Here is a 23346-nt window from a genome sequence, read left to right as displayed (position 1 = left end):
AATGGAGTTATGTCCCATCAATCTTCTATGGAGACCTTAGGGTTCCTGGTAGGAACTGCCTGTCTATTATGGGGAACTCTTTCACTAAACATTTTAAATGCCATATTCAACAGATCTCTGAAGAGTTGAGGACTACAATCTAGTATGTATATCTGATTTAAACAAACTTTACTTTTAAGTTACTTGTTTTAGGCCTTGAAAAACATACAGGAGGCTAAATAAAACCTATTCCTGTAATTAATTACATTTGAACTTTGTATGACTACAAGTGTTGCTCTGAACACATTAAAGAATTTAAGCATTTATGAGGTAACTGACCATTAACTTTCACGTCTTAATTATCCTTAATGGTTTAGAACAAGTTAGAAGGTTTTATAAGATTAGAATTTGCAGCTTTATCTCTCTGTGTTAAGTTTAAGCCTTAAAATATAATAATTTCTGAATTGAAGCTCTTTTTAGTATCAAAATAAACTTTACATCATAAATACAATCCATAGGAATATTGACAACTTTATATTTTCCTGCCCTTTAATAATGTACCATTTCAGTATATCACAGTTTCTTCTATGTTCACTTTATCAAAATAGTCAGAGCTTAACAAAGTTAGCTAAGACAAGAAGATTAGAAATTCATTCTTAAATCCATCTCTGTTAGCCTGAATAGACCTTAGGTAGGGACAGACATTCTATGGGCTCTTTGCCAGACTGCTTAGGTCATGGTCTTGCTGCATCATAAAATAGGAACATCCCAGTTTCTGGTATTTAGTATTTAGTACTCATAGCTGTGGCCCTAATTCTTTAGCTTTTTATTTGCTATTATTATTGTTATTATTATTACTTTGTTTATTCAAAACACAGGTTCTTTGTGAATCCCTGGATGTCCCAGAACTCCCTTTATAGACCACTCTGGCCTCAAACTCAGAGACCTGCCTACCTCTGCCTCCCAAGTGCTGGTGGGATTAAAGGTGTACACCACCATGCTGGCTTATTTATTTTTTAAGATAACATATTAATAAAGACATCATAATATGAAACATTTTATAAACTTAAAATGTCCCATAGCCTTATAAGTGTAAATATTTTAAAATATGTTCCTTTAAAAAATTCCTGTTTTTTAATTTAAATTTTCTGTAAAACTCTAATATTTCCCTTTGAAGAAGTTTAAAATCTCAGAACGGTGAGTTCCTGCAATATCAAATTAAGTACTCCTCTTTTTTTTAACATCAAAAGGGAATAAATAGGGCACAACCATAACAAGGCAAAACAAAATTTCTAACAATGCAAACAACTCAATGCTCAACATCTGGAATTCATTTACAATCCTCTGGGCTTCCCCAAGGGGCTCAGGTCACCTTTGTGGCCTCATTCTTGGCAGCAAACACAGTCTATCTTTCAGGCCCCAGCCAGCTCCAATTCACTGTGACTGGTATTTCTGGTGGCTATCACATGGCACCAGCATCTCCAAAACTGATAGGGTCCCACATTGCAACTGGGCTCTCTTTAGGAGCTCTAGCCCTGCTGTACAGTGCCAAGTCTCACCTGTCTTCCATGACTCCTAATGCCTTTAAAACCAATACCACCTGGATGACTCTCACATTATAAAGTTTAGCTACCAGCATGAGGTGCATTATAGTATATGAATGCATGGAAATACAGCATTGTTTTTTAAATACTACCTTTCATAAACTTGTTTTTATGACTTTGTTTTTAGGACAGGAATTAGCATACAAAAATCCATCCTAATCCAAAGTATCTTCTAGACCTGATGTTGCCTCCTTGGTTGGTTTGTACCATATGGTCACCTTTTATCAAGATGGTGGTAAAGTCACATGACATCCAAACTCTCCAACCTTACTAAAGATGACTGCCAGCCATGTGGCTACCCCCATCCTGATGGGGGACAGAAGCTAAGATGGCAGCAAGCAACACATTGCTTATATCCCAAGATGGCGTCATGACATATGTTTCTTTAAGATTAACTATATATAGATTTTTAACTATCAACCCCCTGTGTTATGAATTTAAGCCAACTTTTCTGTTACAGATATTACAGATTTTTAACCATACTCAATAAACTTACAGATCTCGAGGTATAGACAGTCCACAAAATAGTTTTACAAAATCTTTAGATGAGGTTTATATCTTAGCAAAAGTCTTAGGCAATTAGATGAAATAGATTTTTTTTCTATTCTGTTTCGCTCTCTTTTCCTTCTCACAGAGTCAGGTGGATCTCCTGACACAGGGCATAGAGGAAACTTAAATATGCTTGGGTCTGGAGAAGGAAGAGCCATAACCCAACTCTAGAGTCAGGCTTTCAATAAAGAAGAGTAGCATAAAGCAACTTTAACATCATCCACACCCAAAAGACATTTGAATCCCTGCTCACTTGAATATAAGTACCAGAAAGCTCAAAGAAACATTCTGAACCTTGGCCATCAAAGGAGCTGTGGCAAGTGGCAGAGGTAGATTTGGGCCTGGGTGGGAGAAGTGCACACAGGGTGGCATGCTGGGAGTTGGGGTGCCCACATTGCCCCAGCCTGGCAGTGTGGGAGTAATGGCAGCTTCAGCTTGGTCCATTTCCCAAGTCCATCTGTAACTGGCACAGAAACACACACAAGAGACAGAGCAAAAACAACACCAATACAGTTAACTTGCCCCCAGGTGAAACACCCAAAGACAAACAAAACAGGAGACAAGACACAGAACAAAGTAATAACAGAGACTGTTGGGGGCCACAGAGGTCCTGGTACTCACAAAGAAGCACAAAGAGAACTAGCAATTTTAATCATGCAGGGGTGTCTCCTCAATGGAGGAGATAGCATCTGATATCTGCATTCCATCCAGAAAGCTGAGAGAGAAGTTGTTAATGACCTGGTGACCTAGACTCTTCCCTACCTATACTATTTGTTGTGGAATATAACTTAAACTATGTAAAGGTGTGTTATATTTGTTGCTGCTGCATTTGTTTAATTATGTAAAGATGTGTTGCTGTTTCACCTTGCCTACCTAAGGTACCTGATTTGTCTAATAAAAAGCTGAGTAGCCAATGGCTAGGCAGTAGAGGGATAGGCAGGGCTGGTGGGCAGAGAGATAAGTAGAGGGGGGGGAGGGAGAAAGACAGAGGGAAGAAGAGAGAGAGAGAGAGGGAGAGAGAGTGAGAGAGAGGGGGAGAGGGAGAGAGAGAGAGAGGAGACAACAAATGAGGGAGTAAAAGAGGGAGATACATGGGGTCAGGCAGCCAGGCAGCTGTTAGACAGACAGACACAGAGTAGGACATACGGAATGAAAGAAAGGTAGAAAGCCTGAGGCAAAAGCAGATGAAGAGAAACAGGTTAATATAAGTTATAAGAACTAGTGAGACAGGCGTAAGGTAAGGCCGAGCATTTGTAATTGATAAGTCTCCGTGTCATGATTTGGGAGCTGATTGCTGGCCCAAAAGAAAACCTGTTGCAACTGTTACCCATCGTTAGGGGAGATGTCCCATATACATTATATCCACACTAGATTCTAGGCCTTTTAGCTTATAGAACCCACACTTACAGTCACATGTTCTCAGTAACAGAGTTTCTAAGTAGTCACACCTTAAGCTTTAGTGTGCACCTGGAACTAGACTGATTAGACTGATTGTTGCCTGGAAACCTTTTCCCAAATTGTACTGTGTTTTAAATATGCTGACAGTGAACCACCTGGTATTAGACTCCCCAGAGTCTGATTCAGGTTGGCAAATTGGTCTGCACTGGGTTTTAATTCTTATCTCTTCCAGGGGTTTGTTTCCCTGTATAACACCTGCAGAGATGCACTCAAGAGACAAAGATAATAATAACATTTGGGGTCATTCAGAGGTTCACCAGGTTAACCAAAGAATATTTGTTAACAAATAGATTATTTTAGTTGCCTCCCCACCCAACCCAGATGTCAGACACCCACCAGAGGCTACCTAAGTGTCCCGGTTCAGTTAGGCCTGGCCTTTCCAAATTCTCATTGGCTTCTGGAATCCTGACATCCTGCACTGGGCTTCTCCAAACCCTCGCCTTGGTTCCCAGTGTCCTGGGATGTCCTTATGGTGCTTCACATCTGGTGTGCAGCCTAGGCATTGAAACCCTGCCAATTGGCTCTCAGGTGCTGGGCCTCTCAAATCTTCTCAGCTCCCTAGTATTACCAAGGTATCCTTAGGGTCCTAAGGTAGGTCTGAAAAAGAACTGGTGTCTTTAGCTAAACTCACAATTAATATGAAAGAATCAGAGGGCTATGGGACATCTCCCTTTGCCCTGAATGGGAGAATGCCAGGGTATTGTCAGACCCCACCCCCACTCCCATGTCCCTAGATTGGGATTCCAGAGAACCAGAACAGAACCAGAAACCAGATGTCACAGAAAAAGTTAAGAGGTGTGTGTGACTTACCAGCGGGAGGCCTCTGTGGAAAAGAAAGAAAAATGCTTGCTATTTCTCTCTCAAGCAAAGCAGTTCACTCTGGGAGTCTGCAGAGCCAAAAGCATGCACTGGAGCCTTGAACTGTTGTTATTTTAAGGTGTTCATCCTGGAGCAAAGGCCCTGCCTTCAGAATTTGGATGGACAGTTTGATCTTGCTGGGAAACTCCAAATGTCAAACCTGAAAATTATGAAGAGAAAGACCAAATCAACGATTATCCAATTAAAGCAAGCTTTATTTAATACTGTCCAAGAATATTGATACTGGTTAGGTCCATACCTAGGATTCACAGAGAATGGCACTGAATTTGGTTAGTCAGGAGCTTAGAAAGGCAGAAATCACAAGGATACATACTTTCCTCCTTTGTCCAATCGGGGCAAGTATACATCCTGATGTACTTCCTGCCTATATATCTCCTGCCCACATGTGATCAATACATCTTGTTTACTGAAGTGAAAGCATGTGGTTTGTTATCTTACATGAATAACAGCCCCCAGCATTCCAGGAAGTTCTCTGTCCTTGGGCAAGTGGGGCTTACAGGTTAACTCTAGCCTTCACATGGGATAAGAACACAGAGCCAAGAAGGAGAAAGTCACAGTCTTTGCCCTCAAAATATCCAAGTGAAGAGGGAAAAACAGTAAAACCAGAGCTAAGCATTTTTCATATAATATAATGTTAACATGTAGATAGGTAAGAGTGGAAAGTGTCACATGTGTGCTGACACAGCACATGTGGGTGATATTTGCTCTGGGTTTGAAGGTTAAGAGATGAACTGAGAAAGAAATAAGTGTCTCTGAAAAAGGAAGACAGTGGGGCCATGACACTGGCCCAGGACCCTGGGATAGTCCCAGGAGACTGGGAACATGGATGGCTTCCAGCAAGGTCAATGATGGTATTGTCTCAGCTTTATGGGGTCTAGTGACTTTTCATTGAGGTGGCCATCTTGTAATGTTGACTACTGACTCAGAATAGAAAGTAAATGGAGCCTGCTAAATGCCATCAGGTGATGATGACCTTGCCTGATGCAGAGTAGAGATTTGTTCATGAATTTTCACCAGATTAACCAATTAATTAGCTGGGGAGAACCGTGGGTGTAAAGACAGGATTATGCTTTCAAATGCTAGTTGTTATCACCTCCAGATGAAGATTGGATAAGTTGATTTAACCCGATGAGAGTCTTTGCTGGTGAAATAGTGATGAGAGAGGGAGATGTTGAAGGAAAGAGAGGTATTCAACAAGGGAAGGCAGATATGATTACTAACATGGTTCTGTGAACGTAGCATCAATTCCATACAAGATAACACTCCCCAAAAAAGGTGGCCAGGAGGTGAACACTCATGGGGGATGACTACTGGATGAGTTTCAAAATAGGAATCTCTGAAACCAAAAGAGGGCTGGAAAGTCAGGCTTTAGAAAAACAGTTGGGGGCTGGAGTTCAATCAGGGAGCAAAACTGGGTGGAGTAAGGATCAACTAGAAGCAACAACAACTTTGAGGCTGTTGTGATATTGAATGGGGGATTGCTAGCAATGCTCTAGGTAGCATGCAGGTGGCATTGATTGTTCTAAGTCATTATTCCATGTTTGACATCTTAATCAAGATTGAAACAAAACTTTTTTTTTTCAGGAGTAATGCAAGATATTATATAGCCCAGGATCACCCCAATCTCAGGCCCCTGAATACTAAGGTTACAAACATGTATTACCACACATAGCTCAAATTATTCTCTTCTGTTGGTGGTTCTCTTTCCATCTCGGAAGATTACTTTGAAGTGTATAAACACCAAATCATGAAACTCAACTTGTTTTTAGTTGCAATGGCTTCTATAGAGGTTGTATAGAAAGTAGGAAGTTGTTGTGCCCAGATTCTGAACCCCAAAATCACAAAGAGACCCATTCTGATGTAAAAGCAAAGAGCTTTTTATTGTTGTTGTTTAATGATCTAACTGTATTAACTCGGGCCCTTCATCTGTTCATCATGGCAGATGGTGGAAGAAAAGACCCCGAGAAACTGTGAGTCGGGGAACTTATGAAGCAGCGTAAGGGGAGTATCTAAGGGTACACAACAGACTCGGGATTGGTGAGCTTCTGGGCATGGACGGCCTGTCTAGTATTGATTGGTCAACTGGTTGTTATGGCCTATAGGCCCTCCCAGGGCAGTTGCTATGCTCTGCACATCACTGTTGTGCACTTGTACCATAAAGCACAGCCCTGCCAGGTAACTTCTGAAGTGCCTTGTCATGTCACAAGGAGGGTATCTGACTCCTAGTGACTAGGGCATGAGGGGCAAGGTCAGGCAAGCACATGTTGAGTCTTTTCTGTAGCCTGTCATGGCTGCTAAAACAGGGGTCTGGTCCTTATATTTTGGGTTGTGAAGGGACCAGCTCCCCATTTCGGCAGCCATGACAGTCTAACGTGTGCTTGCCTGACCTTGCCTTGGTCACTACGAGGTCAGATGCCGGCCTCATGGCAAAGAACCAATCAGAAGTTAGCTGGTGGTGCTACGCTTTACGGCTCTGCGTGTGCTTTACAGACAAGTGCACAGCAATGACACACAGAGCATTGCAATCACCCTGGGAGTGCCTATGGGCCATAACAACCAGCTGACCAATCAACACAGGGCAAGCCTTCCAAGCCTGGAGACACACCAATCCTGAGCCTGTGCGTACCCCTAGACACTCTCCTTATGATGCCCTATAAGATCTCTATGCAGTGGCTTCTTGGTGTCTTTCCTAGCCATCCGCCATGGTGGGTGGGTGAAAGGCCTGAGCTAACATGAGGTTAGCTCGTTAAATAACTACAATAAAGCCTCATGCTGTTCGCATCAAGCTTTCGACTCGGCCTGGTGATTGGGGTCCTCGAGGTCCTGGGCCGGAATCCTGGGGGCCTGAGCCTCCAGGGGTCTTTCAGTTGTGAGTCTAGCCTTTAATGGCAGAGCCATCCCATCAGCTCTGTGTTCTATTTCTTGAAAAAAAAAAAAAAAACTTCTGTGTTGTATGCTAAGATGGGGATGGGAGGAGTTACAAAGAAGTAAAAAAGGATGAGAAAGCAAACTATTCCATAACTGCAACATTTGATGATTTAATTTGGGGAAATAAAACTGAGGCTGCAGAGCATAAATGTTGGGGCTTGTTCTGTTGTTACCCATGGTCCAGATCTCTGGAGCTCCATGGGCTATAACAGCAATGTGTGGATACTTCTGTAGGAGTGTTGTGACTAGGTGTCACAGGGAGCCGATCTGACCTGTGGCTGAAGGCATCTGCTTAGTCTTCAGCTAAGAGTGCCTGCTCTGTGTAGTTACAGCTTTGATGAGACTGCATTTCCAATTTGATGTCCCAGTGCCCAGAAGATCTCTAGTAACTTCCTCATCTGTTGTTTTGGAAAGATCAGGAGAACCTACACTGTAACTGGAGTTATTTAGGGATGGGGAGATGGAGAGGCAAGATATTCCCCTGTCTGGGGTTACTCTAGTTACTCTGATCTTGACCTCTGAACTCATTGAAAGAAAGCTTTTAGAAATGCATTCTTGTGTGTGTGTGTGTGTGTGTGTGTGTGTGTGTGTGTGTGTGTGTGTGTGTGTGTGTTCACTTTGTAGAGCTTTAAAGGAGTCAGAAGCAAGACCTGGTTGGAAGTAAGAAAGATCTGGTGAATTCCAGTTCTAGCTACTTAATTAACTATGTGTGGGAGGCTAGGTCAGTCTGTCAACTTTTGAAGGCCTGCACTGTCTTTATTTACAAAGGTCACCCATTGAGATAATTCCTTTCCCACACAGACATAAGCAAATCAAGGACAAAGCAAAATAGAGATTTCACAAAATTTGCTCTAGGGGAACCATTGAGTTTGCTGGACTTTGCTTACAGAGCATGGCTTAGGGGTGACTGGCAGAAACATGGGTGATCCCAAAGCATCCAGGCTGGAAAGCCTTCACTCAGCATAGTGAATAGTTTCCCACAGCAGCATAGATGGAAATCCAATCAATTAACCTTCCCCTATCTGTATACTCTAGCACTTTCTGAGACAGGAGGCCACAGATGTTTAGGGAAAACCTACATACATATGTCTGGGAAGAGTGGTTGGAAACTCAGGTGAGTATCCAAAGACAACCCCTAACCTTCTATGAGGGAATGTAGAGAATCAACAAGACTGTGACAGACAAGAAGGCACATCTCATCTGATGAAGGTGGTGGCTGATTTTTGGGGAGCATCAATAGTCTACAACAGGGCCCTCTACCAATCCCACAAACATGTACTAGAAATGCTTTTGGAATTGTTTACATTTTGGATGATGATTCTTTAACTCTTTCCTGGTACTACAAATCATCCTGTGTTAACTGTATCATCGCCCCCAAACCAGTGGAAGAATAGTGATGTACTACAGTTTGAACCCTGACATTGATTTCTTCTATCCTCCAGCACGTTTACTTTGCTACGTAAGTGTAATGACATCAGGGATCTGTAATGCATTCTGTACATCCCCACTTTCACTTACACAACCTCTGAATTTCTTTCAACTTGTCTTTACTGTATCTAGCAGATTTTAGGTGGGAAGATCAATTCAGTAACCATCATTGACACCATGGACTCGGGCTGTGTACTACTGACACTCTGATGTCTATCTTTCCAAGACAGATTATGTTTATTACAGAATGTATTTCCTGCACGTCTTTATCCCCAGAAATGAAACCATTATGGAATCTTAATGGCTTTGTGAATTTTTTTGTAATGGCTTGAGAATTATTAACTGACACTCTGAAAGCTGTTGCTTAACAACCTCAGCTTAGAAAGGTAGCTTGGAACAACTAACTTAATGATATGTTTATTATTTTAATGGGGTTCATGATTTGAATTGGCAAACGCTTGTCCTTCAGTGTCAAAAAACAGTGACGGAGGGGTGGGGGGGAAGCTGAAGTGATTTAGTCTATGTTTGCCCAGAAATCCTCAGAGAACACTTTTGTGAGCAAATGTATGTGTGTGTGGAACTTTTCCCCCACTCCCAGCCGGCAGTCAGTTCTCCAGCAGACACCAATCATTTGTGCCACACACAATCCCACAAATGTTTTAGAATTCCTGCATAATAAGCCTGCCTGACTGTTTGACCTTGTGGATGAATGCAGCATTGGACAATACCACTTGTGTTGAAGAAGGTGGATTATTACTGTCTTCCTTTTGATGTAGACAGAACATTTTCTCAGACCTCCGGCACCAAGAAGTTTTCTATTCAAGATTCAGTACTTTTTTTTTCTTCAGCTCATTCTGGAAATATCGAGTTGCCTCAAGTTTCTTTCATCCTCAGAATTACATTGCTTTGTTGAATTTCTCTCAAAAGGTCAGAGTAAATGTCAAGTCTCCTGTGTTTCTGTTCATCCCTCAGGATGCTTGACACAGTCTTATAATAGCTTTGTTTCTGGTCAATTTTTCCTTTATAATGACTGTTCCATGGCTCTAAAACACCAGAGGAGATATCCAGCATCCCTCTAAATGAGGAAAACCAGAAACTAAAATCACATTTTTCCACCCACCACATGAGCAAAAATCAAGAAGTTTAATAATAATGGCATGCTATAAAAGAAATCTCACAAATTATTTGCAGATGTGTAGGTTGTGGCTATATCTTGCTATGTTATATAAATGCTATAGACGTAAAACACTGATTTACTTATAATTAACTGCTTGATGACTTTTTAACTACATAAAAATCTCTAGATAAAATTTATTCCTTAACATTCAGTATATCTTCTGTTTATAACATAGAGACTAGTGTTGGGTATAATAGATTTTTTAAAATGGCCTTCATCTATCTAAGTCCCTTCAGGATTGATTTTTATTGTTGTTGTTTTCTTTATTTTGAGCCAATGTCTTACTATGTAGCCCAGGATAGTCTGGAACTCAACCAAATCCTTTTACCTCAACCTCCCCAATATGAGGATTACAGATAAATAACAATAATAATTTGTCAACTTTTAAAAGTCATTTATTATTATTTTATGTGCATTGATGTTTTGTCTGTGGGTATGTCCATGTGAGGGAGCCAGATCCTGCAGAATGGAATTACAGATAGTTGTGAGCTGCCACGTGGGAGCTGGGAATTGAACTCGGGTTCTCTGGAAGAGCAGTCAGTGCTCTTAACCTCTAAGCCAGGTCTCCAGCCCTCCATGTTTACCTTTAAAAAGTCTTTACTTTTGTTCCTGAACTACAAATTGATCATGCGACCATTTTTTTTGCCAATGAAATGCTCCATTACATTATTTGCAGGTTTTAAGCCAGGACCCTTTACAGACTTTACTACCTCTGTTGTGAACTTGTCGAGTAACCTCATATAAATGTCTAGACCAGGCTCCTTAAAATCTGGAGCATCATACTATGACATCCCAACCAACAACCAGCCACTTCTGATCAACTTGACAGCCTATCACAGAGGTAATTATTAGTCCAGCTGAAAGCAGAACCATCAAGTCTATTCCAGCTTATGGTATAGACCCACAGAATTATGAATTAAATAAAAGGTTATTATTATAAGTAGTATGTATTATAGAAGCTGGTGATGCTGTGAACTGCTAAATTCACCAGGAACTTTATTATAAAATTTCCCAATTCCTCAACATTTTGAATTCATTCTTGTAATAATACATATTCTTCATTTTCTATTTTTAAAACTATAGAACATTTGGAATATACTGATATACAAGAGGGGAAAGGAAATACAAATATATGATGCCTTACTACAAAACAACTCCTGGTGCAATTTTGGTGTATATCTTTCCAGTCCATTTTCTACATAATAGGCATATTTTTATATTATTTTATGTATTTGTGCTCTCTCTCTCTTTTTTCCAACTTTTTTTACTTGAATTAGAAACAGGATTGTTTTACATGACAATCCCATTTCCCTTCTCCCACCTGTCCTCCCTACACCCCCCAACTAAAACCTCATCTGTCACATATCTTTTCTGCTCCCCTCTGGATGGTGAGGCCTTCCATAGGGTGTCATCAGAGTCTATTGTATCCTTTGGGATAGGGCCTAGGTCCACCCCTGTGTGTCTTGGCTCAGGGAGTATTGCTCTATATGGAATGGGCTCCCAAAGTCCACACCTATGCTAGGGATAAGTTCTGAACTTCTACAGGAGGTCCCATAGATTTCTGAGGTTTCCTCACAGAAGCCCATGTTCCTGGGGCCTAGATCAGTCCCATGCTGGTATTCTAGCTATCAGACTGGGGAGCAAGAGTTCCCCGATGTTCAGGTCAGCTGTTTTTGTGTGTTTCACCAGCCTGGTCTGAACCTCTGTGCTCTTCACTGCATCTGGATTCCAGTTCAGATCAGTGATTAGTTATGGGTGTCTGCTTCTACTTCCACCAGCTGCTGGATGAAGGCATATAAGTCAGTCATCAATCTCATAATCAGGGGAGGGCATTTAAGGTAGCCTCTCCTCTCTTTTTTTTTTGACAGGGTTTCTCTGTGTAGCTCCGGCTGTCCTAGAATTTGCTCAGTAGACCAGGCTGGTTTTGAACTCACAGAGATCCACCTGCCTCTGCCCCCCAAGTGTTGGGATTGAAGGCGAGTATCACCACTGCCAGGCATATTCTCTTTTTAAAGAAAAGTTTGTTTTAAATCATTTCTTCAGTCTTATTCCTGAAATTCACAACCTTCAATTTTTTTAAATGATGGCTTAGTAGCCCATTTTATATACATAATAATTATTTTTACTTAAGAAAAAGATAGGTGTTGTCTTGGTTAGGGTCTCTATTGCTTCAATGAAGCAACATCACAAAAAAAAGCAAGTTGGGAAGGAAAGAGTTTATTTGGCTTACATTTCCACATTGCTGTTCATTACTGAAGGAAGTCAGGTCAGGAACTCAAACAGGGCAGGATCTCAGAAGCAGGAGCTGATGCAGAGGCCATGGAGGGGAGCTGCCTACTGGCTTCCTTCCCAAGGCTTGTTCAATTTGCTTTCTTATAGAACCTAGGACCAGCAACCGAGAGATGGCACCACCCACCATGGGCTGGGTTCTCCCCCATTGATCACTAAATGAGAAACTGCCTTACAGCTGGATCTCAAGGAGTCATTTCCTAAGCTGAGGTTCCTTCTTCTGATGACTCCAGTTTGTGTCTGTAACCAGACATTTCTCTCCTGTCTATGCACAAGTTCCCGAATAATCACTCTGAGGCTTCATATTAATTAAAGCCTGGTGAGTTATTAGCTCAGGCTTATGTTAACTAGGTCTTACAACTGAAATTAACCCATTTCTACTAATCTGTTGATTTTTCTTCAAACCTCTTGAAGTCACCTCTCTCTCCATGCATCATCATTATCTTCATGAGCTTCAATATTAACTATCTCAGATCCAATCTTCCAAAGGTGTTGAGCATGCTTTTAAAGGCCTAATTGTCCATTTGCATGAGAATTAGTATTTTCAAAGGCTGTAGTTTCACTTACTATTTTTCTGGGTTCTGTGTCTGATATCATTCTATTTACTACTGAAGCAAGTCTTTATAAGAAATTCTTGAAGAGTTCCTTTGGGTCCTGTATAACTGTTGTAAATGATTCAATTTTCTTTCCTACTTCTCTAATTCTGTCCTAAGCATTCAAAGCTGTTGCACAGCATAAACCCAAGAGGTGTTCATAATATAGGCATTGCCTTTCTAAAGTAGCATAATCTTCTTCTCCAATAACTTGATCTTGAGAGATATCCAACCTTTGGCTCTATCCCATAATTCAATAGTCTTAGCTTCTTCTCTGAACCAGGAAGTCCATTCTAATTGTGGACCAAGCTCTAAAACAGCTTTAATGAAGTTTATCCAGTCTATAGGGATAAGTCTATTACAAACTGACCATGTGTTTATCCTCTTCTTCACAAATGGCGAATAAATGCCATATGAGACTACAACTTCCTTGGATTTCTGTAAATCTAACATTGTTAATAGGCTTCCACTTAGCTATTAGAGAACCTCTATCATTTGGCACTTCCTCTCAGGTTAGTAGATATATTAAGGTTGGTGCTCTTAAGACCTTAGATTCCTTTTTAACCTTAAAATGCAATGCTGAATTTGATTCTCCATTAAATTCCTTTGTCTGGATCTGGATATGTCTATGATCTGCTTTAATAAGTTTTCCTAAGGCCTGCAACTTGGCACTCATATCAACTAACATTTTTAGAGGTAAGCCAAGAATTATCAAAATGGCAAATAACAGTATATTAATGCTGGTTCAGTTGATTATTTCTTCATTTACCTGTTTCATTTTTAAAATGTCCATTATGTCATATGTCATATAGAGACCTAACTCTCCATTGTAATAGTGTTTCCTATCATTTTGATAAAATTTTTAAAATTAAATTAGAAACAATCTTGTTTTACATGTTAATCCAAGTTCCTTCTCCCTCCCGTCCTCCCCGGCCTCCCACTGACACCCAATCTCATCCTTTTCTGCTCCCCATAGAGGCCGAGACCTTCCATGAGGAATCTTCAAAGTCTGTCATATCATTTGGAGCAGGGCCTAGGCCCTCCCCTATGTATCTAGGCAGACAGAGTATCCCTCTATGTGGAATGGACTTCCCAGGTCCATTCACAAACTAGGGATAAATACTGATCCACTACCAGAGGCCCCATAGATTGCCCAGTTCTCCTAACTGACACCCACGTTCAGGGGGTCTGGATCAGTCCTATGCTAGTTTCCCAGCTATCAGTCTGGGGTCCATAAATTCCCCTTGCTCAGGTTAGCTGTTTCTGTGGGTTTCTCCAGCCTGGTCTTGACCCTGTTGCTCATCACTTCTCCCTTTCTGCAACTGAAAAAGCTTCTCCTTTTCAGGAGGTCCTGTTTATTAATTGTCGATCTCAGTGTCTGTGCTACTGGTGTTATGTTCAGGAAACAGTCTCCTGTACCAATACATTCAAGGGTACTTCCCACTTTCTCTTCTAAATGGTTCAGTGTGGCTGGATTTATGTTTGGGTCATTGATCTATTTGGACTGAAGTTTTGTGCAAGATTGATATGGATCTATCTGCAATCTTCTACACACCAGCATCCAGTTATTCCTGCACCACTTGTTGAAGATGCTTTCTTTTTTCCATTATATAATTTTAGCTTCTTTGTCAAAAATCGGGTGTTCATAGGTGTGCGGGTTAATCTGAAGGTTTTCAATTTGATTCCATTGGTCTACCTGTGTATTTTTGTGCCATTACAAAGCTGTTTTCAGGACTATAGCTCTATAATAGTGCTTGAAGTCAGGGATGCTGATGCCTCCAAAAGTTCCTTCATTGTACAGGTTTTTTTGGGGGAGGGCTATCCTGGGTCTTTTGTTTTTCCATATAAAGTTGAGTATTATTCTTTTAAGGTCTGTGAAGAATTGTGCCAGTATTTTGAATCTGTAGATTGCTTTTGGAAAGTGCCATTTTTACTATGTTGATCCTACGTATCCATGAGGATGAAAGATCTTTTCATTTTCGGGGATCTTCTTGAACTTCTTTCTTTAAAGACTCAAAGTTCTTGCTATACAGGTCTTTCACTTGTTTGGTTAGCATTACCCCAAGATGTTTTATGTTTTATGTTGTTTGTGTCTATTGTAAAGGGTGATGTTTCTCTTATTTATTTCTCAGCCTGTTTAATATATATATATATATATATATATATATATATATATATATATGGGCTGCTAATTTTTTTTTAGTTAATCTTGTATCCTGCCACTTTGCTGAAGGTGTTTATCAGCTGTAGGAGTTCCTTGGTAGAGTTTTTCGGGTCACTTATGTAAACTATCATATCATGTGCAAATAGTGAAAGTTTGACTTCTTATTTTCCAATTTGTATCACCTTGATCTCCTTTTGATGTCTTATTGCTCTAGCTAGAACTTCAAGTACAATATTGAAGAGATATGGAGAGAGTGGACAGCCTTGTCTTGTTCCTGATTTTAGAGGAATTGCATTGAGTTTCTCTCCATTTAGTTTGATGTTGGCTGTTGGTTTACTGTACATTTTTTTTTATTATTCTTAGGTATGTTCTGTTTTCCCTGATCTCTTTAAGACCTTTATCAAGAAGGGGTGTTGAATTTCTTCTATTGTGTGGAACACTTTGAGGAGTATTGGTATTAACTGTTCTTTGAATTTCTTGTAGAGTTATGCAGTGAAACCATTTAGCTTTTTTTGATTGGGAGACATTTTATGAATGCTTCTATTTCATTAGGGGTTACAGGTCTGTTTAAATTGCTTATCTGTTCTTGATTTAATTTTGGTAAGTGATATCTATCCATAAAATTGTCCATTTCATTTAAATTTTTGAATTTTGTGGAGTACAGGTTTTGAAAGTATGACCTGAAGATTCTGTGGATTTCCTCAGTGTCTGTTGTTATGTCCCCCTTTTCATTTCTGATTTTGTTAATTTGCATGTTCTCTTTCTGCCTTTTGGTTAGTTTGGATAAAGGTTTGTCTATCTTGTTGACTTTCTCAAAGAGTCAACTCTTTGTTACATTGATTCTTTGTATTGTTTTCCTAGTTTCTAATTCATTGATTTCAGCCCTCAATTTGACTATTTCCTGGCGTCTACTCATCCAGGGTGCCTTAGCTTCTTTGTGTTCTAGAGCTTTCAGTTGTGCTGTTAATTCTCTAGTGTGACTATTCTCCAGTTTTTTTCATGTGGTCACTTAGTGTTATGAACTTTCCTCTTAGCACTGCTTTCAGAGTGTCCCATAAGTTTGGGTATGTTGTGTCTTCATTCTCATTGAATTCTAGGAAGTCTTTAATTTCTTTTTTTATTTCTTCCTTGACCCAGGAATGGTGTGATCGGGCATTATTCAATTTCCATGAGTTTGTAGGTTTTCTGCAATTTGTATTATTGTGGAATTCTAACTTTAAAGCATGGTGGAATATCTTGTTTCTCCATCTATAGTGATTGAAATCTTTGATGGGTATAATAGTCTGGGCTGGCATCTGTGGTTTGTTAGTGTTTGTAGAATATCTATCCAGGACCTTCCAGCTTTCAGAGTTTCCATGGAGAAGTCAGGTGTAGTTCTGATAGGTTTGCCTTTATATGTTACTTGGCCTTTTTCCTTTGCTACTCTTAATATTCTTTCTTTATTCTGTGTGTTTGGTGTTTTGGTTATTATGTTGTGAGGGGAATTATTTTTTTGTGGTCCACTCTATTTGGTGATCTGTAGGCTTCTTGTATTTTCATTGGCATGTCTTTCTTTAGGTTGGGAATGTTTGCTTCTATGATTTTGTTGAATATGTTTTCTGCACCTTTGAGTTGGGTTTCTTCACCTTCTTCTATACCTATTATTCTTAGGTTTGGTCTTTTCATGGTATCCCATACTTCCTGGATTTTTGTGTTAAGGATTTGTTGGACTTAAGATTTTCTTTGGTTGATGAATCTGTTTCTCCTAATGTATCTTCAATGTCTCAGATTCCCTCTTTCATGTCTTGTATTCTGTTGGTTATGCTTGCATCTGTAGTTCCTGATCATTTACCCAGCTTTTCTAATTCCAGACTTCCCTCAGACTGTGTTTTTTTTATTGTCTCCATTTCAGCTTTTAAATCTTGCACTTTTTGAATTGTTTCTTGCAATTTTTGGTTTGTCTTTTATTCTATTTCTTGCTTTTTTGTTTTTGCTTCTGTTTGTTTTTTAAAAGGATTTTCTCATTTCCTCGTTTATGGTCTCTATCATCTTCATGAGTTATTTTTAAAGTTGTTCTCTTCTGCTTCATCTGTGTTGGGATGTTCAGGTCTAGCTGCTGTAGAGTTCCTAGACTCTGGTGGAGTCATATTGGTTTTTCTGTTGTTGAATGTGTTCTTATTCTTCCCATCCCTTCTTCCAGTTGGTTCAGGTGGGGTCTCTTCCTCTCTTGGTGAGTATGGGTCCAAGGTTCTCTTCCAGTGGGTGCAAGTAGATCCAAAACTCTGATGTGTCTCAAGGTGGGTGCTGGTGGGTCTGAGACACTCCCTCTCCTGGTGGATGGAGGCTGGACTAGCACAGTGATGCCAGCAGATTCTGGATGGCTTGAGCCACCTGGGGCAAGTCAACCTGCCTGCAGTCCCCAGGCCAGGGGATCCCAAAGAGGACAAGTGGAAGTCGGGCCTGAGACCCATGTTTCCCATTTTTAATGTGGGGCCAAAAAAATCTCTTGTTTGTAATTAATTCCTTCCTTTAATAATTCCCAATAGTCTTACCAAATCTGTAGGCAATCAGTGAACATAGCATGTCTGAGTCAGAGAACTAGTTTGTGGCCATGAGATGAGAATGTCAGCCCGAGGAGAGGGGCTATAGGGAAAGTTCAAAACTCATATGGACGGTGTGGAGAAGCTGTGGGGAAGAGGGAGGAAGAGAGGGCTGTTTGAAAAATGAAATTGTTAGGAAAAAACACATGTGGTAGGAATGGCCTTTAGGCAAAGCTTCCTGAGTTTGGGTGGCAGCTGAAGACTGTTTAGCGAGGCTACAACAGGAAATTCCTTCATCAAAGATTTGAGAAGAAAACATAGCTGACTGGGCAGGGACTCTAGCAGGAGCCCAGCCTGTAGCTAAGGCTTGGGCCACACAGGCCCAGTGGCTTCAAAGGGATTTTTCTGTGATTTGTACGTTTATGTTGGGTGCCAATTTGCAAAACGGGCCGGGTGTTGGTGGCGCACGCCTTTAATCCCAGCACTCGGGAGGCAGAGGCAGGTGGATCTCTGTGAGTTCGAGGCCAGCCTGGACTCCAGAGCGAGTGTACACAGAGAAACCCTATATCGAAAAACCAAACAAACAAAAGACAATTTGCAAAACGAACAATAAACGTCCATAGACTGATATTGGAGTTTAAGCTGAAGATCAGAGAAGCAAAGCAACTGGCCACTAGCTCTTACCTCTGCCTTAGACTGAAAGGGTGATCCCACTAGCTCCACAAATCCTCAGAGACAATTGTTCTTTCTGTCTGTAAACTAAATCTCCACTTGAGACCCTTTGCTTCTTCCTTTTATACCTCTCTCCACCCACCCTTATCATTCCTGTCTCCACCTCCCCTGTGTTGGGATTAAAGGCCTGTGATCTCAAGTGCTGGGATCAAAGGTGTGAACTCTATAACAGAGCTCTACACTCTTGTGTAGGCTAGGGTGGCCTTGAACTCAATGAGATCCATCTGCCTGTCTCCTGAGTCCTGGGATTAAAATTGTGTGCCAGTACCACTGCCTGGCTCTATGGTTTATGGCTAGCTTTGCATTCTGAACCCTCAGGCAGCCTCTAATAAATCATAAATAATATATCACCATAATTGTAGTAGGTTTTTTCCCCCAGATCTTATAACCTATCTAGTCTCACGTTCTTGGCCTCATTGACAGTGCCAGGTATTGGACCGCCTTATGGAGTAGGCCTTAAATCCAACCAAAAGGTAGTTGGTTATTCCCATATTTGTGACACTATTGCACCTGTGGGTATATCTTGCAGGCAGGTTACTATTTTAGCTCACAGGGCTTGTAACTGGGTGAGATTGATGAATACATTTTCCCTCCAGTAGCATGTAAAATACCTAGAAGCATTATTCACTCTAGGTAAAGCTTCGAGTTTTTACTAGCTCACTTTCTCCATGTTGAATGCTGAAGATACTGAAGATATGTGGTCTTACCAGTAAGTTATTGAGGGTAAGCTATAGCATTATCAATAGCATTTAATATTCAGCAGGGGGGTTATCTGTGGGATCCTTTTAGCCATGACTCAAAATATGTAATCCATTTTTTGTACTGGGGGTTTTAGTTGGTAGCATATGATGTCTTACTGGGGTATTTCCCTCCTCCATCATATGGTAACTCCATTTAAATTCCATTTGTATATGTATTTAAAATAATTAGTTTTATAACATGGCCAATTTAAAAACCCAGTTTTAAAATTGAGTTAATTGCCATTATGAATAATGACACAATAAACACTGCTCATATATTAATATTCTTACCAATAGTTCATAAGAATGTTCATTCAATTCTAGCCGATATTATTTATTTATGATGAAATAACACTAATTCTGTTCTAATATGTGATATTAACAATGCATGTACATCTTTCGTTCAAATTCAGCATTTGTTTGTTCTTCTTTCTTAAGGTAAAATTTACTTGAAATTCCCCATGTTGTATGTATCATTGTATAAGCTTTGAATGTATGGCTCAAAGCATTACCATCAACCCGAGAAAGTTCTCTCATTCTCTTTTTGGTTGATTCTTACCTTTACCTTTGGGATGCAACCATTTTCCACTATTATTAATTTTGTCCAATGTAGAACTTTATGAAAATGAGTATCATGTATAAACTTGTTTAAAATTTCTTTAAGATTGTGGTGGTGTGTCATGCTTGCAATTTTACCACATAGAAGGCTGCAACAGGAGGATTGTTCAAATCAGGCCATTGTGGGCTACACAGTGAGTTCCAGGACAGCCTAAGATACTATCCTAGAAAACAAAACACAACTTCTTTCTTTTTAAGACCTATAAAGTTCCTAAAACCTATCTATATATTTTTTATTCTTTTTATTTTATATACTAACCCCAGTTCCATCTCCCTCCCCACCCTTCTACCCCTCTCCACACCTCAAAGGGGTAAGCCCTTCCTTCAGGAGTCAACAAAGTCTTTCATACCAACTTGAGGCAGGACCAAGCTCCTCCCACCTGTATCAAGGCTGAGCAAGGCATCCCACCATAGGGAATGGGCTCCAAAAGGACAGTTCAGGTACCAGGAATAGGTAGGTCGTGGTCTCTCCCAAAACAGCAAATCACATACTGTCACCCACATTCAGAGGGCATAGTTGGATCCTATGCAGGTTCCCCAGCTGTCAGTGCATAATCTGTGAGCTCCTACTAGTTTGGGTCAGCTGTCTTTGTGGCTTTCCCCATCATTATTTGACCCCCCTTGTTCATATGATCCCTCCTCCCTCTCTTCAGCTGGACTCTAGGAGCTCAGCCCAGTACTTGGCTGTGGGTCACTGCATCTGCTTCCATCAGTTACTGGATGTAGATTCTATGGTGACAATTAGGGTAGTCACTAATCTGATTTAAGGGGAAGGCCAGTTCAGTCACCCTCTCCATTATTTCTAGGAGTCTTATCTGGGTCATCCTTGTGGATTCCTGGGAATTTCTCTAGCACTAGGTTTCTCCTTAACCCCATAATGGCTCCCTCTATCAAGATATCTCTTTCATTGCTCACCCCCTCCATCCCTTCCTCAAGTAGGCCTTCTCAATCCCTCAGGTTCCCATCCCCCATCCCCTCCATTCTACTCCCCTCCCAATTTACCCAGGAGATCTCAACTATTTTCTCTTCCTGGGGCCCTCCATATGTGTCCCTCTTAGGGTTCCCCTTTTTACTTAGCTTCTTTGGGGTTGTGGATTGCAGCCCCAGAAAGACAAACGTGGTTATAAGTGGATATTAGATGTAAAAAAAAAAAACCTATATTATCACGTCTATATAGTTTCTTTAATTTTCTTCAATAGCATTGCATTGTATGAATGTGTCACAGTAGGCTTAACCACTCTTTCGTGGAAAAACTCATGGGTCATATTTAATTTTTACTACAATGAATGCAGTGGTATAGTGATTCTTGTATAATCATATAGGCATATGTTTTCATTTCTCCTAGATGAATATCTAGGAATGAACTTATTAGGCTACAGGCTAAATGTGTTACAAAAATTGTGTGAACTTTCTCCAAAGTTGACATAAATCATATAAGTTCAGAGCCCACCAAAAATCTGTGTGCACTCAAGATATTCTGCGGTTTTTTTCCCCCCAGTTTTTTGTGGTCAGGTTGCTTAATATTACTTACAGTGGCGTAGCTAGTCAGTTTTTAAATTGATTTTGGAAATTTTAATATGTATACATAATATATATATATATATATATATATATATATATATATAATTTCAAAAGGTGCAAAGGACTACATAAATAAAATGTAAATATCTGACCTAGCCTTTGCTTCATTGCAATTTCTGATGTGTGCTCCAAGAACCATTGTATGCCTACTAAGCCATATAAATAAAAGTATGAAGTGTGTGTGTGTGTGTGTGTGTGTGTGTGTGTGTGTGTGTGTGTGTTTAGGGTCTTATTATGCATGCTTGGCTGATCTGGGCCTTACTATGCAGACAAGGCTAGTCTTGAACCCATGGTGCCTCTGAGTTCCAAGTGCTGGTATTAAAGGCATGTACCGCCATGCCAAACCCTAAGCATGAATTCTTTTAAGAAGTTTTCATATGAAATACCTAGTTTTTCAATCTATCTGCATTTCAGATATTTTAAAATCTCAGTATACATAGCATTAAACCAATTTATTTCTCTTTTATTAACTTAAAAAAAACATTTGGCATTGTCAAAAATGCTGCAATTGATTTTATGTATGTGTCTATATACATCTATAAAGTTGCATGTATGCAGGTATATCCTTAGAAATGAGATTGGCGAATATGGTAGTTTTTCTGTCACCTGGCCAAGATACAGTATCTGGTCATTTTAGTCAAGTCTAATTTAGGTGTTGTGTATAGGGCTATTTTTTTGGGGGGGGGATATGGGTAATATTTGCAGTCATGGCAGATTTTAAGTAAAGATTACCCTTGATAATATGACAGGTTCATGTATTTGGTCAAGTCTCAAGAATGAAAATTGATATTTTTCTGTAAAGGAGAAATTTTTTTCTTGAGACTATAGCATCTAGAGACTGCCCTAGTTTCTAGACCTCTGATCTGCTCTCCTTACTTTCGACTGCCAGTCCCACAACCAGGCATTCTCATTCCTTAGAATAAAACCTGAATACATATATCCTATTTGATTGGTTTCTCTGGGAAATACTGACTGGAAACCCTGAGTGAAAGAGGACTGATCTCATAAATTTTTATGAGCATTGCCAAATAGTCCCCTGGGGGTTGTAATAATTTATACACCACAAGTCATATTAACAGCATACCTTTCTTGTGCCATTTTACCAACTTACTGTAATACTAAACTTTTGCCTATGTAATGTGTCTAAGACAGAATTTTCTTTTAATTTTGCATATCCATTTACTAAATGTATTAATGTTTTAGCCAATTTGCAATATCCTATTTTTATCAGTAGGAAGTAGGAACATCACTTTCCCACCCAAGGAAACCTGTTATCACATGCCATGAAGTTAGTAAGCTGAGCATTTTGAGACTATAAAACAATTCCACTGTCAGGTGCTAACAACAGATACCAAACGTTTTAGATTCCACTTCAGACACATCTCTTGTAAAAGAACACTAACAGTTTCATGGACATGCATCTCATTATTGTATGTTTATTATCCATTAGTCTGAAATACTGCTTTAATCAGAAGTTAATGTATGGGTAATTATCTGACTCTAAATTTCCTGTCATGTTCTATTGTTTTGCCTTTTCTGTTTTGACTTCCCAAAGAACAGGATAATACAAGACAGCATTTTCTTTTATGCATAATTTTCATAGATGTTTTCCTCAGAGGTAAACATAGGATAATTTTTATTATTGTTGCAGTTACTTTCCTTAATTCAATTATTAACTGCAGTGCTACTGATGCAATCCAGGGCTTATGCTAGCTAAGTGCTCTATTGATGAGTTATGCCTTCAATTTGGGGATAGATTTTTTTTTCTTTTCACTTTGACTTTTAAAGATATATTTTTAGAGTTACTTATTTTATTGTTTTATGTGCATAAGCGTTTTGCCTATATATATGTAGGTACATCACATATGTACCTAGTGCCACAGAGGTCAGAATAGGGTTTCAAATATCCTAGAACAGGAATTTCAGAGAGCTGCGTGCCATCACGTGGGTGCTGAGAATTGAACCTGGGCCCTCTGCAAGAGCAACAAGCACTCTCAACTGCTGAGCCAACTCTTCGGTGCTGCTTTGAGATAGTAGTTCAGAGTTACTAAGTATGTGAAATTGGTATGGATAAATGATTTATTGATAATATCAGCTTTTCAAGCCGG

The sequence above is a fragment of the Cricetulus griseus genome, chromosome 6 (assembly GCF_003668045.3).
Source record: "Cricetulus griseus strain 17A/GY chromosome 6, alternate assembly CriGri-PICRH-1.0, whole genome shotgun sequence".
In the NCBI taxonomy this organism is placed as follows: domain Eukaryota; kingdom Metazoa; phylum Chordata; class Mammalia; order Rodentia; family Cricetidae; genus Cricetulus; species Cricetulus griseus.
This window is presented reverse-complemented; position numbering follows the sequence as displayed.